The 18,816-nt window shown below is 34.9% G+C and overlaps 1 protein-coding gene and 1 pseudogene across 3 annotated transcripts in view; one reads left to right on the top strand and one right to left on the bottom strand.

Moving 5' to 3' along the window:
• Positions 1-18,816, top strand: part of NT5DC1 (5'-nucleotidase domain containing 1) — a 144,465-nt gene that overhangs the window by 30,144 nt on the left and 95,505 nt on the right. The window lies entirely within an intron of this gene.
• Positions 3,756-6,308, bottom strand: LOC119466861 (annotated as a pseudogene).

Below are 18,816 nucleotides of genomic sequence, written 5' to 3'. Positions count from 1 at the left end.
CAGGAGGCCCTTTATTGCTGGTGTCTCTCTGGTGTTACTGGACATTGGTAATTACCTATATTCAATTCCATATGTTATTATAGGTTATAAAATGGTGATACTCTGACTTTATCATCGGTCTTTTATTTATTAACTAGGATATTTTCTATAAAGTAAAACACCCCTTCATCAACTATTTGGTTATCCTGAGATAGAGTGTGTATAGAAAAAGCAGGAGAAATGCCTTTACCGGCATTTAGAACAATAAGCTGCTCCTAGCCTCCTCCACAGGTGCAGTCAGGGAGGTGTGTGTGTTTGAGTGTCATTATAAAAATTGAGTTTATAATGCATTTTATGTGTTTCTGTCTATGGCACTTATTAATCTTACCATTGTTCAGAATTTTTCCCCATTATTGGCCAGTGAGAGCCTCTCCTCATCCAGTTGACTCCTGAGTTCTTTTTACCATGATTCCAGTAGTTTTTTTTTTTTTCTTTTCAATTTTTTTTTATTGCATTTTAGGTTTTGGGGTACATGTGAAGAACATGCAAGATTGTTGCATAGGTACACACATGGCAGTGTGATGCGCTGCCTTCCTCCCCATCACCTATATCTGACATTTATGCCCATGCTCTCTCTCTCCAACTGCCCGCCCCCCACTGTCCCTCCCCTATTTCCCCCCTACAGACTCCAGTGTGTGATGCTCCCCTCCCTGTGTCCATGTATTCTCATTGTTCGACACCCACATATGAGTGAGAACATGCAGTGTTTGATTTTCTGTTCCTGTGTCAGTTTGCTGAGAATGATGGTTTCCAGGTTCATCCATGTCCCTACAAAGGACACGAACTCATCGTTTTTGATGGCTGCATAGTATTCCATGGTGTATATGTGCCAAAACAGATATAGACCAGTGGAACAGAAGAAAGGCCTCGGAGGCAACACCACATATCTACAACCATCTGATCTTTGATAAACCTTACAAAAACAAGCAATGGGGAAAGGAGTCCCTGTTGAATAAATGGTGTTGGGAAAGCTGGCTAGCCATGTGCAGAAAACAGAAACTGGACCCTTTCCTGACACCTTACACTAAAATTAACTCCAGATGGATTAAAGACTTAAACATAAGACCTAACACCATAAAAACCCTAGAAGAAAACCAAGGCAAAACCATTCAGGACATAGGTGTAGGCAAGGACTTCATGACCAAAACACCAAAAGCATTGGCAGCAAAAGCCAAAATAGACAAATGGGACCTAATCAAACTCCACGGCTTCTGCACAGCAAAAGAACAATCATTAGAGTGAATCGGCAACCAACAGAATGGGAAAAAATTTTTGCAATCTACCCTTCTGACAAAGGGCTGATATCCAGAATTTACAAAGAACTAAAACAGATTTACAAGAAAAAAACGAAAAAGCCCATTCAAAAGTGGGCAAAGGGCATGAACAGACACTTTACAAAAAGAGACATACATGTGGCCAACAAACATATGAAAAAATGCTCATCATCACTGGTCATTAGAGAAATGCAAACAAAACTACATTGAGATACCACCTCATGCAAGTTAGAATGGCGATCATTAAAAAATCTGAAGACAACAGATGCTGGAGAGGATGTGGAGAAATAGGAACACTTTTACACTGTTGGTGGGAGTGTAAATTAGTCCAGTAGTTTTTTCAATAGCTTCTTTCTTTCTAATATTTAATACTTTTCCTGGCCCAGATCTATAATAAGACACTTCTCCACAGACTCTTCGTTCCTTTTGTGTGAAATAGAAACCACAATCTGAGTGCCTGGATGTCTGGGTTTTTGGGATACACATTGCTTCTGGGTTGGTCATTCCCTCTAGGCCTTTTCAGTGAAAGAGCTAAGAAACGTATGCACAGGATGTTCGTTAAATATAAAAGACATCATAACTTTGTACTGATATAGCCAATTCACATTGAGGACCACAGGTGTTTACTTAATGACCTCAATCTTGTATCTGTAGCTCTTTGGTTCCATACTAAAAATCCCAGTACTCATGGCAGTAATATAGTTACTCATTTGCTTTATTCCATGTTACTCACTTTGCTTTTCTGTTCCTGTGTTAGTTTGCTAAGGGTAATGGCCTCCAGCACCATCTATGTCCCTGCAAAGGACATGATCTTATTCTTTTTTATGGCTGCACAGTATTCCATGGTGTATATGTACCACATTTTCTTTATCCAGCCTATCATTCGTGGGTATTTAGGCTGATTCCATGTCTTTAACACAAATACTTCATAGTGAATAACTTTGTGTGTGGGTATGTGGGTGTATATATAGCCTGAATATTTTGGGGAGAGATTCATAGAATGGGGATTCATGGGCCTGTTTTTCCACAGCATCACCAACAGGATATGTTGTTTCAATTTTGTTGAACTTTTTAATTTTTGTCCACCTTAGTGGTGAAAATTGTAATCTCAGTCTAGTTGTAATTTTCATTCTTCTTACTGAAAGCAAGGTTGAGTATCTTTTCATATAGCTTAGATCATTTATCTAAGCCTACTTTTCCTATAAGTGTTCTATAACTTAGGAATATAAGCCTCTGTTCTGTGATACAGTTTTCACATATGTTTCTCAGGTTTTTTTTTTTTAATTTGCTTATGAGGTGTATTTTTACATGCCAAATTTCATTTTAAGTTACATACGTCTTTATTCAGAATATTATTCTTTCATAGACTCAGCTGTAAGGGACAGGAAAGTTCATCCACATCAATCACTTTATTCTCCAGACAAGGAAACTAGTTTATCTGTTATGCACATCTCCTGCCATAATGTTTAACTGAGTTACATTTCTGACGTGACAACCTGTTGGCGAGAGAGCCCACTGAGGGAAAACAGTAGCAATGGAGCTAATGTGTTCACCCCTGGTCCAGCAGGATACTGACTTTCCTGTTCTTCTAACCCTTCATCCTTTTAGCGGTAGAAATGGGAAAAGTGCCGAGAAGTTTAGTCAGGGCACCTTCCAGCACTACCTTGCTATACCTCATTTCTCTTGAAAAAAATTTAAAAGAACATTCTTCAGTGCTATTACAGAGCCCAGAAGCTAAAAATGATCTATTTGTGTAAATAGTCTAATGTGGTTTAGTGGTTGGATACCTGCTGAGGGTTTGAAAAGAGAAATTGATGCATAAAAACAGGTGTTTATGAAAAAAACCCTGAAACTTCAGGTCAGGTCAAGAAAAACTGAGAGTCATTTACAAAGTTTTAATAAGGGCTTTGTATTCTGTTTTCTGTTAATACACAAATTGCTACATTACTTGAAGAGCTCATAATTTTGTGCCCTAGGCACTTAATGACATCACCTTCTTTCCATAGTAACCCAGCTGAGTTAAAAATATAGAATATCTTGGCCCCGTGACCTAAGACCTTCAAGGATCTTGGCCACCCAATGGGTTCTCAACCATTCACACATGTTCCTACTCTATTTACAACCTCAGCTTTCACATGTAGTTTCTGCTAAGTTGGAAAGAGAAATAAAACAGAGAATTAAAGTATTAATTAGAGAAGTCACAGGGTAACACTTTTTCTTTAGATCTCTTTGTTCCTCTATTATTGTCATTTGAGAAAAACCCCACAATCACCATCTATAGTGTACAAAGTAAAGTACCTGTAGGGCCCATAAGTACCTGTAGAATATTAAGCACCTGAGTGCCTGTAGGGTTTGTGTGGCAACACAGACCACCAAGAAACATTCTCAAAATGGATACTTATGCTGTTCAACTTCATCATATTAACAACGAAAATATGTCCCAGTAATGCTGGGCCTTTGTCTGTTTAGCCATTTGGTCAAATAATTGTGTTGCCTCACCCACAGACCTCACCCCTAACAGTGGAAGAATGCTAAGTGAGTACTCTTCCTGCCATTCCTGCTTCCTGCCTCTTGCTCACCAGTAACGCTGAACAGATGACCTGGCCTTTTTGCACCCTGGTTTCCTCTTTGTCTGCCTACTTTCTTTCATATTTTAAAGGTAATTGCTATTTAGGAAAATGTAAGAAATAGGAAATAAAATAAAACATATATACTATAGAGTTATAATGACCATTTATAGTGTTTTTTTTTCCCCCAGTGATCTTAGTAGTGCTGAAATTCTTATTATCTTTAATAATTTATGAGTCAAAAATAACTCTTGCCACTTAAAATGCTAATAAAGCAGAAGTTTAGACACGCTGTCATCTTCCCCTACTTTCTTTTATTTTTATATGTTATAAACTTTGGAAGGTGAAATGACATGTATGTCAAGTGGCAAAACAATGCCTGGGAATGTTCCACCACTGTGAATGGTGATGATGACCATACTGGTGTCAAATAACTAAATATCTCTTGATATTAGACGGTCTTCTCAAATGATTGTCAGACTTTTTTGACCCTCTGTGTCTACCAGTTGCCAGGTTGGATGCTAGGAACCTGGAGCAGGAGCTGCTTCCTGCTGTAGACTCATAGAGATAGACACCAGACACCAAAGCCTCTTACAGCCTCTGGCTTCCTTAGTGTCTGCATGAATCTGTCTTCCAAATCATGAAATGGCGTTTTCTCGTTATACTTTATACTCTTTCCTGAATGTAACTCTAGGACTACATGTTATTTATTATTGAAACTCTACACAAATAGTGCCTGTTATAAGGCATTGACCTCATAAATATTGCCAAATGACAGAACTAAGAGCTTCAGGACACCAGATTTCCATATTTATTGAGGTAGATGGTTTGCCTCGTGCTTGTGGATGCACAGAGTTAGGGCCGTTTGCATGGTACTGGTTTGGACCTGAATCTTTCCAAACCTTGCCTTACCTTAAAATTCCTCATATGAGTGGAATCACGAAGTATTTGTCTTTCTGTGTCTGATTTCACTTAGCATATTGTCTTCTAGGTTCATCCGTGTTGTCAAAAATAGCAAGATTTTCTTCTTTTTTAAGGCTGAATAATATTTCTGTGTGTGTGTGTGTGTGTGTGTGTGTGTGTAATATGCACTTTTTTTCTTTAAAGGACAAGGAGACTGACACCTGTCATTTCCCAGACACTGTGCTACATGCTTTATAATCATGATTCTTCTAATTCTACAAACCATTCTTAGGTAGATGGTTATAGCTGTTTTTTTAAGCTTTGTGTTTCTTAAACAGCAGAAAATGAAGCTAGTTTATTAAAGTTGAATATTCACCCAAGGCCATTTAGCAGGTAAGTGGCAAAACTAGGGTTTGAACCTAAGTTTTTCTTCCGTACCATATAGCACTTACTATAAATTGCTGTTATTATTTCAGTCAAATTTCATTTGTGAAACCTTGGATGTGACCTACTATTCAGATGTGGAAATATCTATCATATTAATAAAAAATAAAGAAAATCCATGTGCTGTTACCATGAGTTTGGAAAACAAAGTGTTGCCACAGATAACAATAAGCTATTCTTGTGCTTAGTTCCAGTGTTTTGGAATCTGTTACTCAGAACAAGAAGCCCTCAGATTGAGATATGAAACAATATTTAGTCACAAACACAGAGATCTGAAACCCCAATCATAGGCCATTTCTATATAAGAAGAATCCAGCCTGTGTTTCTCAGTGACAGTATGTAAACGAAGGGGACCCTGAAGAGGTCATAGTGTTGACAAAATTCAACCCAATAGTAGAATCCACACAAACACAGGAAACAAAGCTGGCCTTTCCACATCACTGGTAAGTCCTTGCAGTGAGTTCATTTTAAGTCAACGTCTCTTCGTGCCACACATATTCACCAATGTCTGCTCAATGAAATACCACAAATTGGCATGGGGTCTACTTTTCTGCAGTTTTGCATAAATTTTGCTGCCATCCCAAAACCCAAAGGGATGTCTGCCATGGAGTATACCACCACTCCCTGGCCAGGTGAAGTTATTTTTCATGATTCAAGTCGGAGCAGATTTTAGTATATGGTTCCCATATGGGAAGGACTGCTCTGCTCCATGTTTTATCCACACTTTATATTGACATAGGGTGCAGGATAATCCAGAGCTGTGTTGTGCAACTGAAACTTATGGGTTTTGGTGAATTTTCTGAAGCAGGTCCCAGGGAAATCAGATATCAGCAGCCAGCTTCAGAATCTTCTCATTCATGTAGTATACCTGGTCTTTGTGCAGCAAAGAACAGTAGGTGCCATTAAGCCTATCAGCCAGCAGCTAGAGATTCTCCCTGATGTATTTCACAATCTTCTCAAACATTACATGGGTCTTCTCTTCAGTCAAAGGCTGCCTTTCCCCACTGGGTTGGAACACTGGATCCTTGTGCCTCAGTAGTGGGAAACGGAAGCCCCACATTTTCTTTATCCCTTCAGCCATCAACAGACACTTAGATAAATACTATTATTTGCTGAACCAAGACATCTTTTATAAAATGCATGTGTGCAATACTTACATGTTTATATGGAAAACCACATATCTTTCAGAGTTGTGACAACCTATTCAAAAATATCTAGCTCAGTAGCTGACATTTTAAAGTCTTATGTGCTAGACATAATTCTAAGAATTTTTCATATCTTATTTCATTCACTTCTCATAACAGCCCCATGAAGTAGGTACTATTATTATGCTCATCTTTAGAGAATTTGAGGCCCAGGAGGTTAAGCATCCTAGCCAATATAACCATGGTAAAGTGACTGTTTTCTATGGATATATTTCTTGAGGATTTATGAGAAGCACAGCATAATTCTGAGAATAGCAGAATTAGGAACTTAACTAGGAGCTACTGTGTTGGCTATTCCTTGTTAATATTTGTGTGAAGGTGTTATCTCGCTATGTTTGCTTTCCAAATCATCTCAAATTGGTGGACACTGTTTTTAATTTTTTACTATTGAAAGAGCTATGTTGTTTCAGTTCTAAAATGGGCTAATACAGAGTTTGCTAATTAAAAAAGAAGCTAAATGAAAAGCAAATAGTGCTAATGTCAACATATTTGTTTTTATTTTGAGGAAGTGTCAAACATACTTATTTTTTAGGACATCATGTCCTGTTATAATTAAAAGGCAGAAAAGTGTAACTAAAAACTTCTCAATGTGTTGGGAGACTTTTGAATTATTACTAATATGTGAATCATTACTAATGGGGTACATGTTGAACTTCATTTTGTAGTATTTATATTTGTATAGAATTTTATATTTAGCTTGAGTTAAATATGGCAGGGAAATGCCCTTGATTACAACTATGATATTGAGAGTAAGAATAGATATTGAATATTTTTTCAGTTCTGCTTTTGGTTTGATTTCCCCATAAATCTTCATTTCTCACATTGGTGTTAGTTTATAATTGCATTATTAGTTTTTTGACCAGTGGGATTTGTATAATTGCAGCAGAGTAAAACATTTAAATATTAATTTAGTAAATGATATTTTGATCATGCATAACATAAAATGACAAAATAATGCAACTACAAAAAAAGATGTATTCTTATTGTTTATAGCACAACTGTTAAAAATACAGAAAAAAGGATAAAGAGTTATTTGGCAGAAATTCTAGTAGGAGAATATTGGGAGGAAATGTTAAGAGTTTTGGAGCCTGTGGGAAATAACTGACCTTACCAAAGTGTGGGATTTTTTTGGGGAAAAAAAAGTCTCTCAGTCTACTACTAACAGTTTGTGGGTAATCAACTTAAAGAATAAATTCTGTGTTCTTTGGTACAAAGGTTGATTAAACTTTTGTATAGAATTTGGATAATACACTTACTGTATTTTGAATAATACAGTCTAAAGCTGACTCCAAAATAATATTGAAAAATAATTGTATTTGAAATCCACCTAGTCATATACTTTTTTTTAAATTTTCAGTATTGATACCTACAAAATTCTTGTACATTTTAATATACATTATATATTACAGTATAATGATATTGAACTGCTTTTAAAATGCATTTTACTTTGGGTATTAAGTTTATTGGAATTTTAAAAAAAATTTTATAAGACAGTAAAGAGCACTTCCAGTTTTTAAAATTTATTTTACTTTATAGCACTTTACAACACAGTTTTTGGATTTGCAAATTACACATGCGTGTCATGTTATGAGCTATGGTTCTTTAGATCTTTCTTGTCATGGGAGGAAAGAGGAAAATAGGAACTTAACAGTTTTTTGCTTAAAAGGCATTATAAATATTAAGACATCTTCTTCAAGGTGAGGGCCATTTGTATAAAAGTTGTGTCTTTGAGACCTAGTATAGCACTTGAGTCTTCTGTCCCTCATTTTAAAAATAACATTCCATGATTATCATGATAGTTAGGGCTGATTCAACTTTGTCTTTAGACTGGACTTGTGTTTATTGAGAGTCTTCTCGTGTCAGGTGTATCGCTTTTCTCATTTGATCCACAAGAGACTTACGTGATAAATATTACCATTGTTATTTTGTAAGGAAATTGAAGCCCACGAGGTTAAGGAATTGCACAGGTTCATAAAGCCAGTAGGTGGCAGAGTGGAGAGTTGAATGCTGCCCTTTTTTTGGACACCAGTTTCAAAGGCTGTTTTGGCATTTTCCACCAGTGTGTGCTCTCGGGTATTTGAAAGTATTCCTCTTTTGTTTAATTTCCTTTCACTGTTACCTAAAGCCATCAACTTATGCTTATGTTCTATTCCTTGTAAACTAGCTGAAATGCTGTGGTAGCAGTTACACAGAGCTAATATACTTTCTCAGAGTGGGAGCACCTCCTTTGCTCTTCTGGCCACATCACACCTCTCTTTTCTGCCTTACTTTGCTGGTTTCCACAATTTTCAAGAACAGATAACCATTTTTTTCAATATTTAAAATTGGTGAAACTTTGATATGTATATAGTATATATCATTATTTTATGCTAAAGGCAAGGGATATTAATTCAGTGAACACATGTGTATCTGCTACCCAGCAAAAGAAACCTAACGTTACAATTCTTTTTGAAGCCCCTATGCCATCTCCCTAACTCCGTTCCCCGTGTTTTCCCATATACTTGATTATGCTCAGTCTCTTATTCCCTCTGTCCTTGTAGAAAGTATACCACCCCACATCCCACCCACAGTAACTTTTTTGCATGTTTTTAAACTCTACATTTAAAAGGAATTATATTGTATGTATGTGCTTCTGCAACTTAACTTTTTTGATGTAATACTATGTTTTTGAGATTTGTCCATACTGATGTATGGGGCTGTTTATTCATTTTTCACTGCTCTGTAGTTTACAATGGTATAAGTTTATCAGAATTTTTTGTATCTGTGATGGATATTTAGCTTGTTTCTGTTTACTATCCAAAATAATACTGCTATGCACATTCTTGTACATGTTTCATGGCTACATGCAAAAGAATCTTTCTATGAAGTATACCCAGGAGTGGAATATTAAATATATTTCTCTGCTTTACTGGCTAATTCCATATTATTTTCTAAATCATTTCATGATTTTACCACCAGGGTATAAGGGCACACCTCCTTGGTGTCGTCTAAACTTCAAAGTTTGCCAACCAGTAGTTGTAAAATGCTGTCTCATTTTATTGTATTTGTATGATACTGATTCTAAATGATGGTGAGCATATTTTCATATGTTGATTGGCCACTTGTGTTTACTCCTTTCTCAAATACCTGTTTGTACCTTTGCCCATTTTTTAATCACATTTTCCTTTTTGTTGTTAGTGGGTTTTTTTTTTTTTTTTTTTNTTTTTTTTTTTTTTTTTTTTAGCATTCTTACATGTTTTAGATATTGATTTTCATTAGTTATATGTGTTGCAGATATTTTCTTTCAGTTTGTGACATGTTCACTCTCTTAGGGCATCTTATGTGTTATCATCTATCTAAGAAGGATTCCATTGTTTAAAATAACTCATTGAGATTCAATAAATTACATATATTGTTCTTTTCCTAACTTTCCAGTGAAACTCCAAGTCATTGTATATTCAAGAAAAAACTTGGCACCTTGGTGAATGATGGTAGAGAATGTTTCATTAATTTTTTTTCATGACTATCATTTCTCTAGTAGAATTAGGTGACGATTCTTTTTTTAGAATTTCCAATTCTAGGTTTACTTGCAAAGATTCTGTGTAAGTAACTAACAGAAGTTTATATTCAACATTTGAATTCAAGAAAAGATTACTTTGCTTCTTATGTGATAGTAACTAGTACCACATTTTCTTTTTTGGAGTTTCTAACGGGAGAATGTTTCTATTTGAGGATTGTGATAAACATTTAATTACTGAAAATCCTTATATAGTATCTTATTTCAGTAAGTGATTTTCTGCCAAAAAAAAAAAAACAAAAACAAAAACAAAACAACAAAAAACACTGTAAATGTGAGATGTTTCTAGTCTAGAAAATATATAGGAATTCCTATTTCAGGAAAATTCTGACAAAGTTACTTGGATGAAAACTCAAAAAAGATTTGTTACTTCTCATTTTCATTTAATAGCTGATGTGTACATGATAACAAACGGAATTGATATTGGGATCTTATTCCTTTGATATTTATAAAACTACGTTTTTGTAGGAACTAAACGAGTACTCTTTCTAAAATATGAAACTAATATTAGTAAAGTTAACAGTTCTACCATTTTGTTTTTCAGAGTTTGTGGGACCAAATTTAGTAATTTAATTGTAAAAGGCAAAAACACTGTAAACTATTTGATTAAACTCTATATTTGCTTTTTTTAACTTAAAAAAAGTTTTTATTTTGCATATACTTAGGACAAGGTATTAGAGGTTTCATTGATTTGGAAAAAAATTAATAACAAAAACAAAAAACACATATACTCTAATTTGAAAGCATCTCTTCTAAATTTCATGTTTTATATTTAATTATATATCATCAATGCTAGTTTTCTATTCTTAAACTCATGTTTCACTCCTAAAACATGTTAAAGGATTTTATAACTTACTGCTGATCATTTTGTTGAAATTTGTTAGCATCTGAAAATTAAACATGTACAGGAAAATGAGATACTTAATGTATAGTGTGTGGTAAAAACTTTCTTCCTTTGAGTCAAGAATATCTTTAGCAAGCTGGGCATCTTGATAGAATGATAGCATAAAGAGGTTGATGGCAGTGGCTGAGATAAGAAGGAAGCAGTGAAATACATTAATAGTGTTCTTCCAACCTTGAAAAATAGAGTTTGGCACTGCTTTTCTTGTTTCTTTTGTTTCTTGTGAACTATCTGCTTCAGATTGAAGATGTAAGGTATTTATCAGTTCTAAAAGTTATTTTCATGTTCTAAGGCCTTTGTTACATCTGTCCTAGTTTCCTCATATATGCATGGAAAGCAAATTCCAAAGCAAAATCCAAAAATCTGGATTAACTATTCTCTGTGCGTCATGGTGGGAAAATTTGGTGGATAAAATTATAGACATTATGGTTTGTGTCTTATTTGGAAGGAAACTATGATTCTGTCCTTCTGCCGTTACTAGGAAATTCCTGGAGACAGGATTTTGTTATTTTGAATAATATTTAGAAATAATATCAAAATGCCTGATAAATTTGCCTCTGGCATAGATAGTAACTAAGGGAATTTTAAGAAACGCAGATAATGTTAAAAGAGATAGTACTACATTTTTCCTCCCCTTTGTTTTTGTTCAGATTGAATTAGTTCTACTACTTAAAATTTTTTTTTAATTTTATGAAAACTTTCAAGTCACACTGTCCTTGTTAGCTATAGTTAAGGAATGAGAGTGTGCCATTTTTTATTGCTGTTAATTCAGTATTTTATTGCCTTATGTTGTTTTTTTTTTTTTCATTTTGGTTGTTTGATATATAACTTTTTTTAAAAAAAGCAAGTCATTGTTTTATGGATAAGCCTAGGAAATAAATTATTCAGTCAATAAAATTAGCAGATGTGAGTAGAATGTCTTAAACCTTTATATAAATTGAGAAAAAACTTAGAAAGATTAAGTTTTATCATTGTGATTTTTCACACTCATTGCCAAATAAATACAGTTATTTATATTTTTATAATGAGGATATCCAGAGTTCATGTATTGGTAGTGTCAGGTATTCTGCAGTCAGATATTTGAATATCCTGGGGATTTATGTAATTGAAATCCTTTTTATAATAGTATGAAAACGAACATATTCTTGTTACAACATCAAAGTGTAAAAGGAGGCCAAGCATGGTGGCTCATGCCTGTAATCCTAGCACTTTGGGGGGCTGAGGAGGGCAGATCACGAGGTGAGGAGACAAGAGACCATCCTGGCTAACGTGGTGAAACCCCATCTCTACTAAAACACAAAAAATTAGCCAGGCGTGATGGCACATGCCTGTAGTCTCAGCTACTTGGGAGGCTGAGGCAGGGGAGTCTCTTGAACCTGGGAGGTGGAGGTTGCAGTGAACCGAGATTGCATCACTGTACTCCAGCCTGGCGACAGAGCAAGACTCTGTCTCAAAAAAAAAAAAAAAAAAAGTGTAAAAGGAGAGCACCAACTTTCATTCATATATACTGAGTTCCTAATTCTATTAAATTTGTTTTTCCTGGTTTTCTATATTACTTTAAATATATGACTCTAAGTTTAGAATTCAAATATTTGGGTGTATTTAAATTAACCTTGATTTTTAATAAGTTAGTAAACAGACTTTTAGAGTTTATTTGTAATCCACAGCAGACTTTGGGACAACTGTTTGTTAGACTTCACACCAGTAACATACTCCCTAAGGGGACTGGGTGTGATAGCAGGAAGTAAACCAGGAGTGGTGAGCCAATGGTATTTGTCCCTGACAACTTTGAGCTAGTTCACCACATCCCAGCCACAAATATGCATGATAGGAGAATGAGAGCTCTGTTTGGCACATAGTTCAAAAACAGACATTTTCGAACAAGGGATGTTAGGTTGATGGCATTGAAAGTTACTGGATTTGTTTTAAAATGTGCTAGTTGCCAGCAGTAAAGAGGTGATCTGAGGGGAAAGGGCTCAATTAGAGAATGTATTATGCACCAATTATAGATTTCATTCATACATCAGATTGATACATGAGAAATGGAATGCCCTTTAAATCTAATACATGAGCAAAGTTATAGGACATAAGAACTTCTAGTTTCTCTCTTGAAGCATTATAATAGATTAAAGCCTCCTTTAAACTCTCCTTCTCTGCAATGAGAAGCTGGACAGTTGTCCTCAACAGAGGACAGTTGTTAACTGCTTACTATTAAATGTCCCCAAAAGAATTGGTTTAGAAAGATGAGATATGATAGAAAGAATGGGCAACAAAGTGTTTGCCTTATCATAAGTTTTGTCAGATCATAAGATCTGAGTTTAATAATTCTTCACTATGAGATGCTTAAAAAATCAACAACATGAAATTGATGGTAAAAAGAAATGCTGATTTTCAAAATGCAAAACCTTTTCTCTTCTTTATCATCTCTTAGTAAGAAGATTGGCCACATCCTTGCTTCAAGATATATCCACAAGTTTCACATTTATTTAAGAGATTAAAATGGGTCCTATGTTATTTCATTAGAAGCCCTGTCTTGCTATTGTCATCTTATTGATTATTCTTGAGATTATTTTCTCTTCATCTCTTACCTAATATTTGTTTATTTACCAATGTTACATAATCTGCTCTTAACATTTTAGAGTTTTCCTTAAAGTATCCCCAGTGATCTGAAAAACAAATTTGTATCTTACATCCTATAAAATATAAAAGCTTGTTTCATTTTTAAATTTATTGTTGATTTTCAGACACTTACAATTCAGTTTTTTATTTAGCTTTTACTATTTCAAGTTATTGAACTCAAAATTGTATACTAACAAAACAAAATTTTTGATACTTTCTGAACTTCTTTTAACATTTATGTGGTGAAGAGCAGCAAACACCCATTTTGTCTTTGGTAATTATTTCAATTTGGTATGCAGTGTTGTACAGAGCACTGTGCCAGGTAGAAATCTTCCCGTGCTTACTTGTGGAGAGCAGCACAGAAGTGAAAGGATGCCCTCCTCCTTTTCCTGTCACAGTTAACATATGCACAGTTACCAGCCATATGTCCCACAGCCTGACTGTTGATTATGTTTACAGTTAATACTGATGAAAAAAAACTTTCATGTTTTGTGTGGTAGGCAGATTGAGGCAGGGAGAGTCTCTGGGGTATGATAAAGGAGATTTAAGTCCAATATGTGGTTAAAAGGGAATCAAGCAAATAATAAGTTATCTAGGCAGCAGAACAATGGTGGCTATTTACTTGTGATTTTTTAGACAGCTTGCTAAATAAGCTTTATCATACTTTGACCTCCCAAATTCAGATAAAAGGGATAAGAAGGAATTTCTCAGAATCTCCTGGACAATAAGTAAATAATTGGAGTTGCTTCACTCAAAATGGGGAAAATAAATCCCTTTGGATTAAATCCAGAGAAATTATTAGCTGGTCACCTGAAATTTTCTCCTTAACAAAAGAAAGTATGTGCCAAGGGGAAGAGAAGGTTAAATAAATTATGGTTAAATGAATTAAATAGGAATAAATCTAGAGGAAATATTTACTTTATCTGTATCTTATAGTTTCCTGTAGTTATGATATAACTTATGTTTCTTAAACTTCAGTATGCTATAAATCTTTTTGATTTATATTGTTAAGTATCATGGTATTCAAACTGAATAGAAAGTTCAGAAATAGACGCAAAAAGACTGGGAAATTTAATGTATGAAAAAGAAAGCATTTTAAATCAGTGGAAAACAGATTATTCAATAAGTGGTGTTTGGCCTAGGAATAACCATCTGAAAAAATACAGTTGTGCCCTACCTCATACCTAATATCAAAATAAATTCCACAGAGATCAAAAGTCTATGCATTAACAAAAAAATTATAAAACTACCAGTTGAAGACAGGGCACAGTGGCTCACACGTGTAATCCCAGCACTTCGGAATGCTGAGATGGGTGGATCACCTGAGGTCGGGAGTTCGAAACCAGCCTAACTAACATGGAGAAACCCAGTCTCTACTAAAAAGACAAAAAATTAGCTGGGCGTGGTGGCACACACCTGTAATCCCTTACTCGGGAGACTAAGGCAGGAGAATCACTTGAACCCGGGAGGCGGAGGTTGCAGTGAGCCGAGATCACGCCATTGCACTCCAGCCTGGGCAACAAAAGCAAAACTCCGTCTCAAAAAAAACCTATCTACCAGTAGAAAATATAGGGGAAAATTATATATGTATATATGTATATAGAGATATATATGTATACACACACATATATACTCATATATATATATATATATATATATATATATATATATATTAATCCTGTAATCAGAAGGCCTTTTGAAATACGACCTCAAACCCATAACCATAAAAGAAAAGATGTATGAATCTGACGACTTTAAAAAAACATTCTGCATATAAAGAAAAATACAGGTAAAGTTAGAGATAAATGACAAACTGGGACGAAACATGGTGGCTTACACCTGTAATCCTAGCACCTTGGGAGGCCAAGGTGGGTAGATCACCTTGGGGTCAGGAGTTTGAGATCAGCCTGGCCAACATGATGAAACCCCAACTCTACTAAAAATACAAAAATTAGCTGGGTGCGGTGGCATGTGCCTGTAATCCCAGTTACTTGGGAGTCTGAGGCAGGCGAATTGCTTGAACCCGGGAGGCAGAGGTTGCAGTAAACTGAGATCCTGCCACTGCACTTCAGCCTGGGCAACAGAGTAAGACTCCATTTTGAAAAAAAAAAAGATAAAATGGCCAACTGGGAGAAAAATTTCTAATTCATGTAATGGAGCTAATAGACTTAATATATAAAAAGTTTATTTTAAAAAGTATTTAAAGCAAAACAGTAACCCAGTTGAGTAATGGATAAAGAATATGAACAGTTTACAGGAAAAAAATATATCAATGGCTTTAAACCTATTCAAAGATGTGGTTTTATTTGTAATTGCAAATAGAACCTGTTATAAGACTTTAATATAAACTTTCAAAATACTAAATGCACATTCACCCAAGAATTATATCTCTAAGAATTTATCTTACAGTTACAGTTGCAAATGTGCAAATGATGTATATATAGGGTTATTGATTATACCATTGTTTGTAGTAGCAGAAAAAGGAAACTGTTCGTATAGTCATTCATAAGAACTAGTTACATTAGCAGTCATTAAAAAGGTGGAGGCAGGCAGGGGAATTGCTTGAACCTGGGAGACAGAGGTTACCGTGAGCCTAGATCAAGCCACTGCACTCCAGCCTGGCTACAGAGCGAGAATGCATCTCAAAAAATGAACCACCAAAAAAAACAACCACCAAAAAAAAAAGGGTGGAGGCAACTTGTTATGGATTATGAAAAGACATCCAAAATATATTTAGTAGAAAAAAAGTGTATAGAGTATATGGTATACAGCATTTGTGTAAAATACATACATATAATTGATATGTATGTAACACAGAATATCTTATATCCTTGTATAAGAAAAAAAAAACTAGTAAGAGTGGTTGCCTCTTGAGAGGCAAATTGAGTAGCTTAGGGACAGGGGTGGAAGGGAGACTTACTTTTCATTGTATGCCAGTCTTTACATTTTGAATGTTGTATCAAGCATAATCTATTCCAAAACATCATATTTTTTAAAATCCTTATGAAAAGACAAAAAGCAAAGCAGAAAATATTGTAGCATTTGTTTTCATTGCAATTTACCATACATGCCATCAAAAATTGTCTACATTTTGGAGCGTTGGAATACAGTGATAAGACAACTGATATCCTAAAATTATAGTTAATTTATATTCTTTTGCCGGTACTACTCAATCTTGCAGTGCCTTAGGATCATCATTGTGAATATTGGTTTTCATTGTACTCAGAAAGTGGACATGTTAATTAATAGAAGTATTACTATGATAACAGTTTATCATATGTGTTATTTTAGAATATCAGTTTTTCTGTTTAGAAATGACTAAAAGTTGGATGGTTTATATAACAAAGTCATTAACAACTAAAATGGCTTTTTGAGAAATTTTTTGTTTTTCTCTATGTGAGATAAGTAATTGAGCAAAATACTGTTTATTATTCAGATATATGTGAGCGTACTGACTTTTTACACCCATATTTTGAGTGAGTTACAGGTAGTCATTTGTATAAGTCAAAAGTAAAGCATAACAGGCAAAATAAGGATCTAGCCAAAGAAATGTTTTTAAAATATATCTATTATATGATACCAATTTATAAGTTACAACTTATTCTAAGAAGCTAGTCTTTTGTTTTTAATCTCTAGAAATTTTACTAAACGTTTAAGTGATGAGAATTGATCATTCTTTGTAGATATTCCTAGATGTTTGGATTTTTAGCCTATTCCAGGTGTTTTTTAAATTTTCTTTTTTTAGTATAAGACAGGTGTATAATCTATGGATAAATTCAAGTGGACAGTAAGTCAACAAAGTTCTCAAAATATATTTTGCCTGGCAGGACATTTTGGAGTAATTACACATTTGGTTCAGAATTTGAAGGTGTGGATTATATTATTAGCTGTTTGACACAATTTAAGTTACTTGGTGACTTCCAAAATTTTAAATTAAGAATTTTAAAAATAATCAATAGCTTAAGTATGTGTTTTCATCACTGCAAAATTTCAGACTATTATAAGCCATTTCTATATACTAATTCTTCCAGTATGTGTGACAGGAAATCAGACAGTGTGTCTTTATTAGACTGGCTTTTCATTTTTAGGATTATGATCTTCTAAATTATTACCATGCCAATATTAAGAAACACTATCCTATTTAAAGGCTACTTTAGTAGGATAAGTAACTTGAGTCTGAGACGGAGCTTTCAAAACAGAGTGACATCTGAATAGTGAAGTAGCGCTTTTAACAAAGGTGAACCAAAGGATGACTGTGAAAGGGTATGTAGACTTTATTGGAGAAACTGTTTTTCCGAAAGAGCCCAAATGCCTGATGGAGACATTGAATTAAAAAGGCAATATTTGAACTTACTGTTGATGCACCAAATCAGTTTAGAGATTGGGGTAGAACTTTTGAATCTGGAATCTCCATGTAAAATAAGTGGTGAAAGAGTTATGAAATCAGCCAGCTTGAAGATTCAAATAGAAATCCTTTTTAAAAGTCTCCTTCTTTAGAGGTGAGGAAATTGAGATAATGAATTTGATTTGCATGAATAACCAGGATTAGGATTTATGGCTTTTTATGTAAAGTGTAATGTTCCCCTACTCACAGGTAGATAAGGTTGAAACTGTTGCTACATTGTTGTACCTTTACTCCCTTTGACATCTCCCCCACAAAGTACTGTTGAGGAGCCAAAAGGAAGGCCTGTGAGCCATAAGTGTTGAAGCTTAGAGAATAGGAGCTAGATCATATTGTTTTCTAGGCCCTGATAAAACATCAAGTCTTTGACAAAGACAATGAGAAGCCAAGATTTTTACAGAAGAATGACCTAATTAGATGTAGGTTTTTAAAAGATTACTATGGCTCTAATATGGAGAACATACCAAGGGAGCCCATGGCCACTGAGAGATCAGTTAAGAAATTTTTTTTTATTTTTAAGTTTTTTTAATTATTTTTCTTTTTTTGAGGTGGAGTCTCACTCTGTCACCCAGGCGGGAATAGTGGCACCATCTTGGCTGACTGCAACCTCCACCTCCTGGGTTTAAGCAGTTCTCCTGCCTCAGCCTCCAAGTAGCTTGGACTACAGGCATGTGCCACCACCCCCAGCTAATTTTTGTATTTTTAATAGAGACAGGCTTTCACCATATTGGCCAGGCTGATCTCGAAACACCTGACCTCAAGTGATCCACCTGCCTCCGCCTCCCAAAGTCCTGGGATTACAGGCATAAGCCACCGTGCCTGGCCTTGAAAATGGTGTTTTAGATTAGAATGGTGCAGTGGAAATAGAGAGAAGTCCCTAGACAAGAGTGAGTTTTAGGTACTTTC

This window comes from Cebus imitator, unplaced genomic scaffold (assembly GCF_001604975.1).
Source record: "Cebus imitator isolate Cc_AM_T3 unplaced genomic scaffold, Cebus_imitator-1.0 Scaffold11, whole genome shotgun sequence".
NCBI classification, from domain to species: domain Eukaryota; kingdom Metazoa; phylum Chordata; class Mammalia; order Primates; family Cebidae; genus Cebus; species Cebus imitator.
The sequence above is the reverse complement of the archived record's forward strand: the minus strand, read 5'-3'. Positions and strand labels throughout refer to the sequence as shown.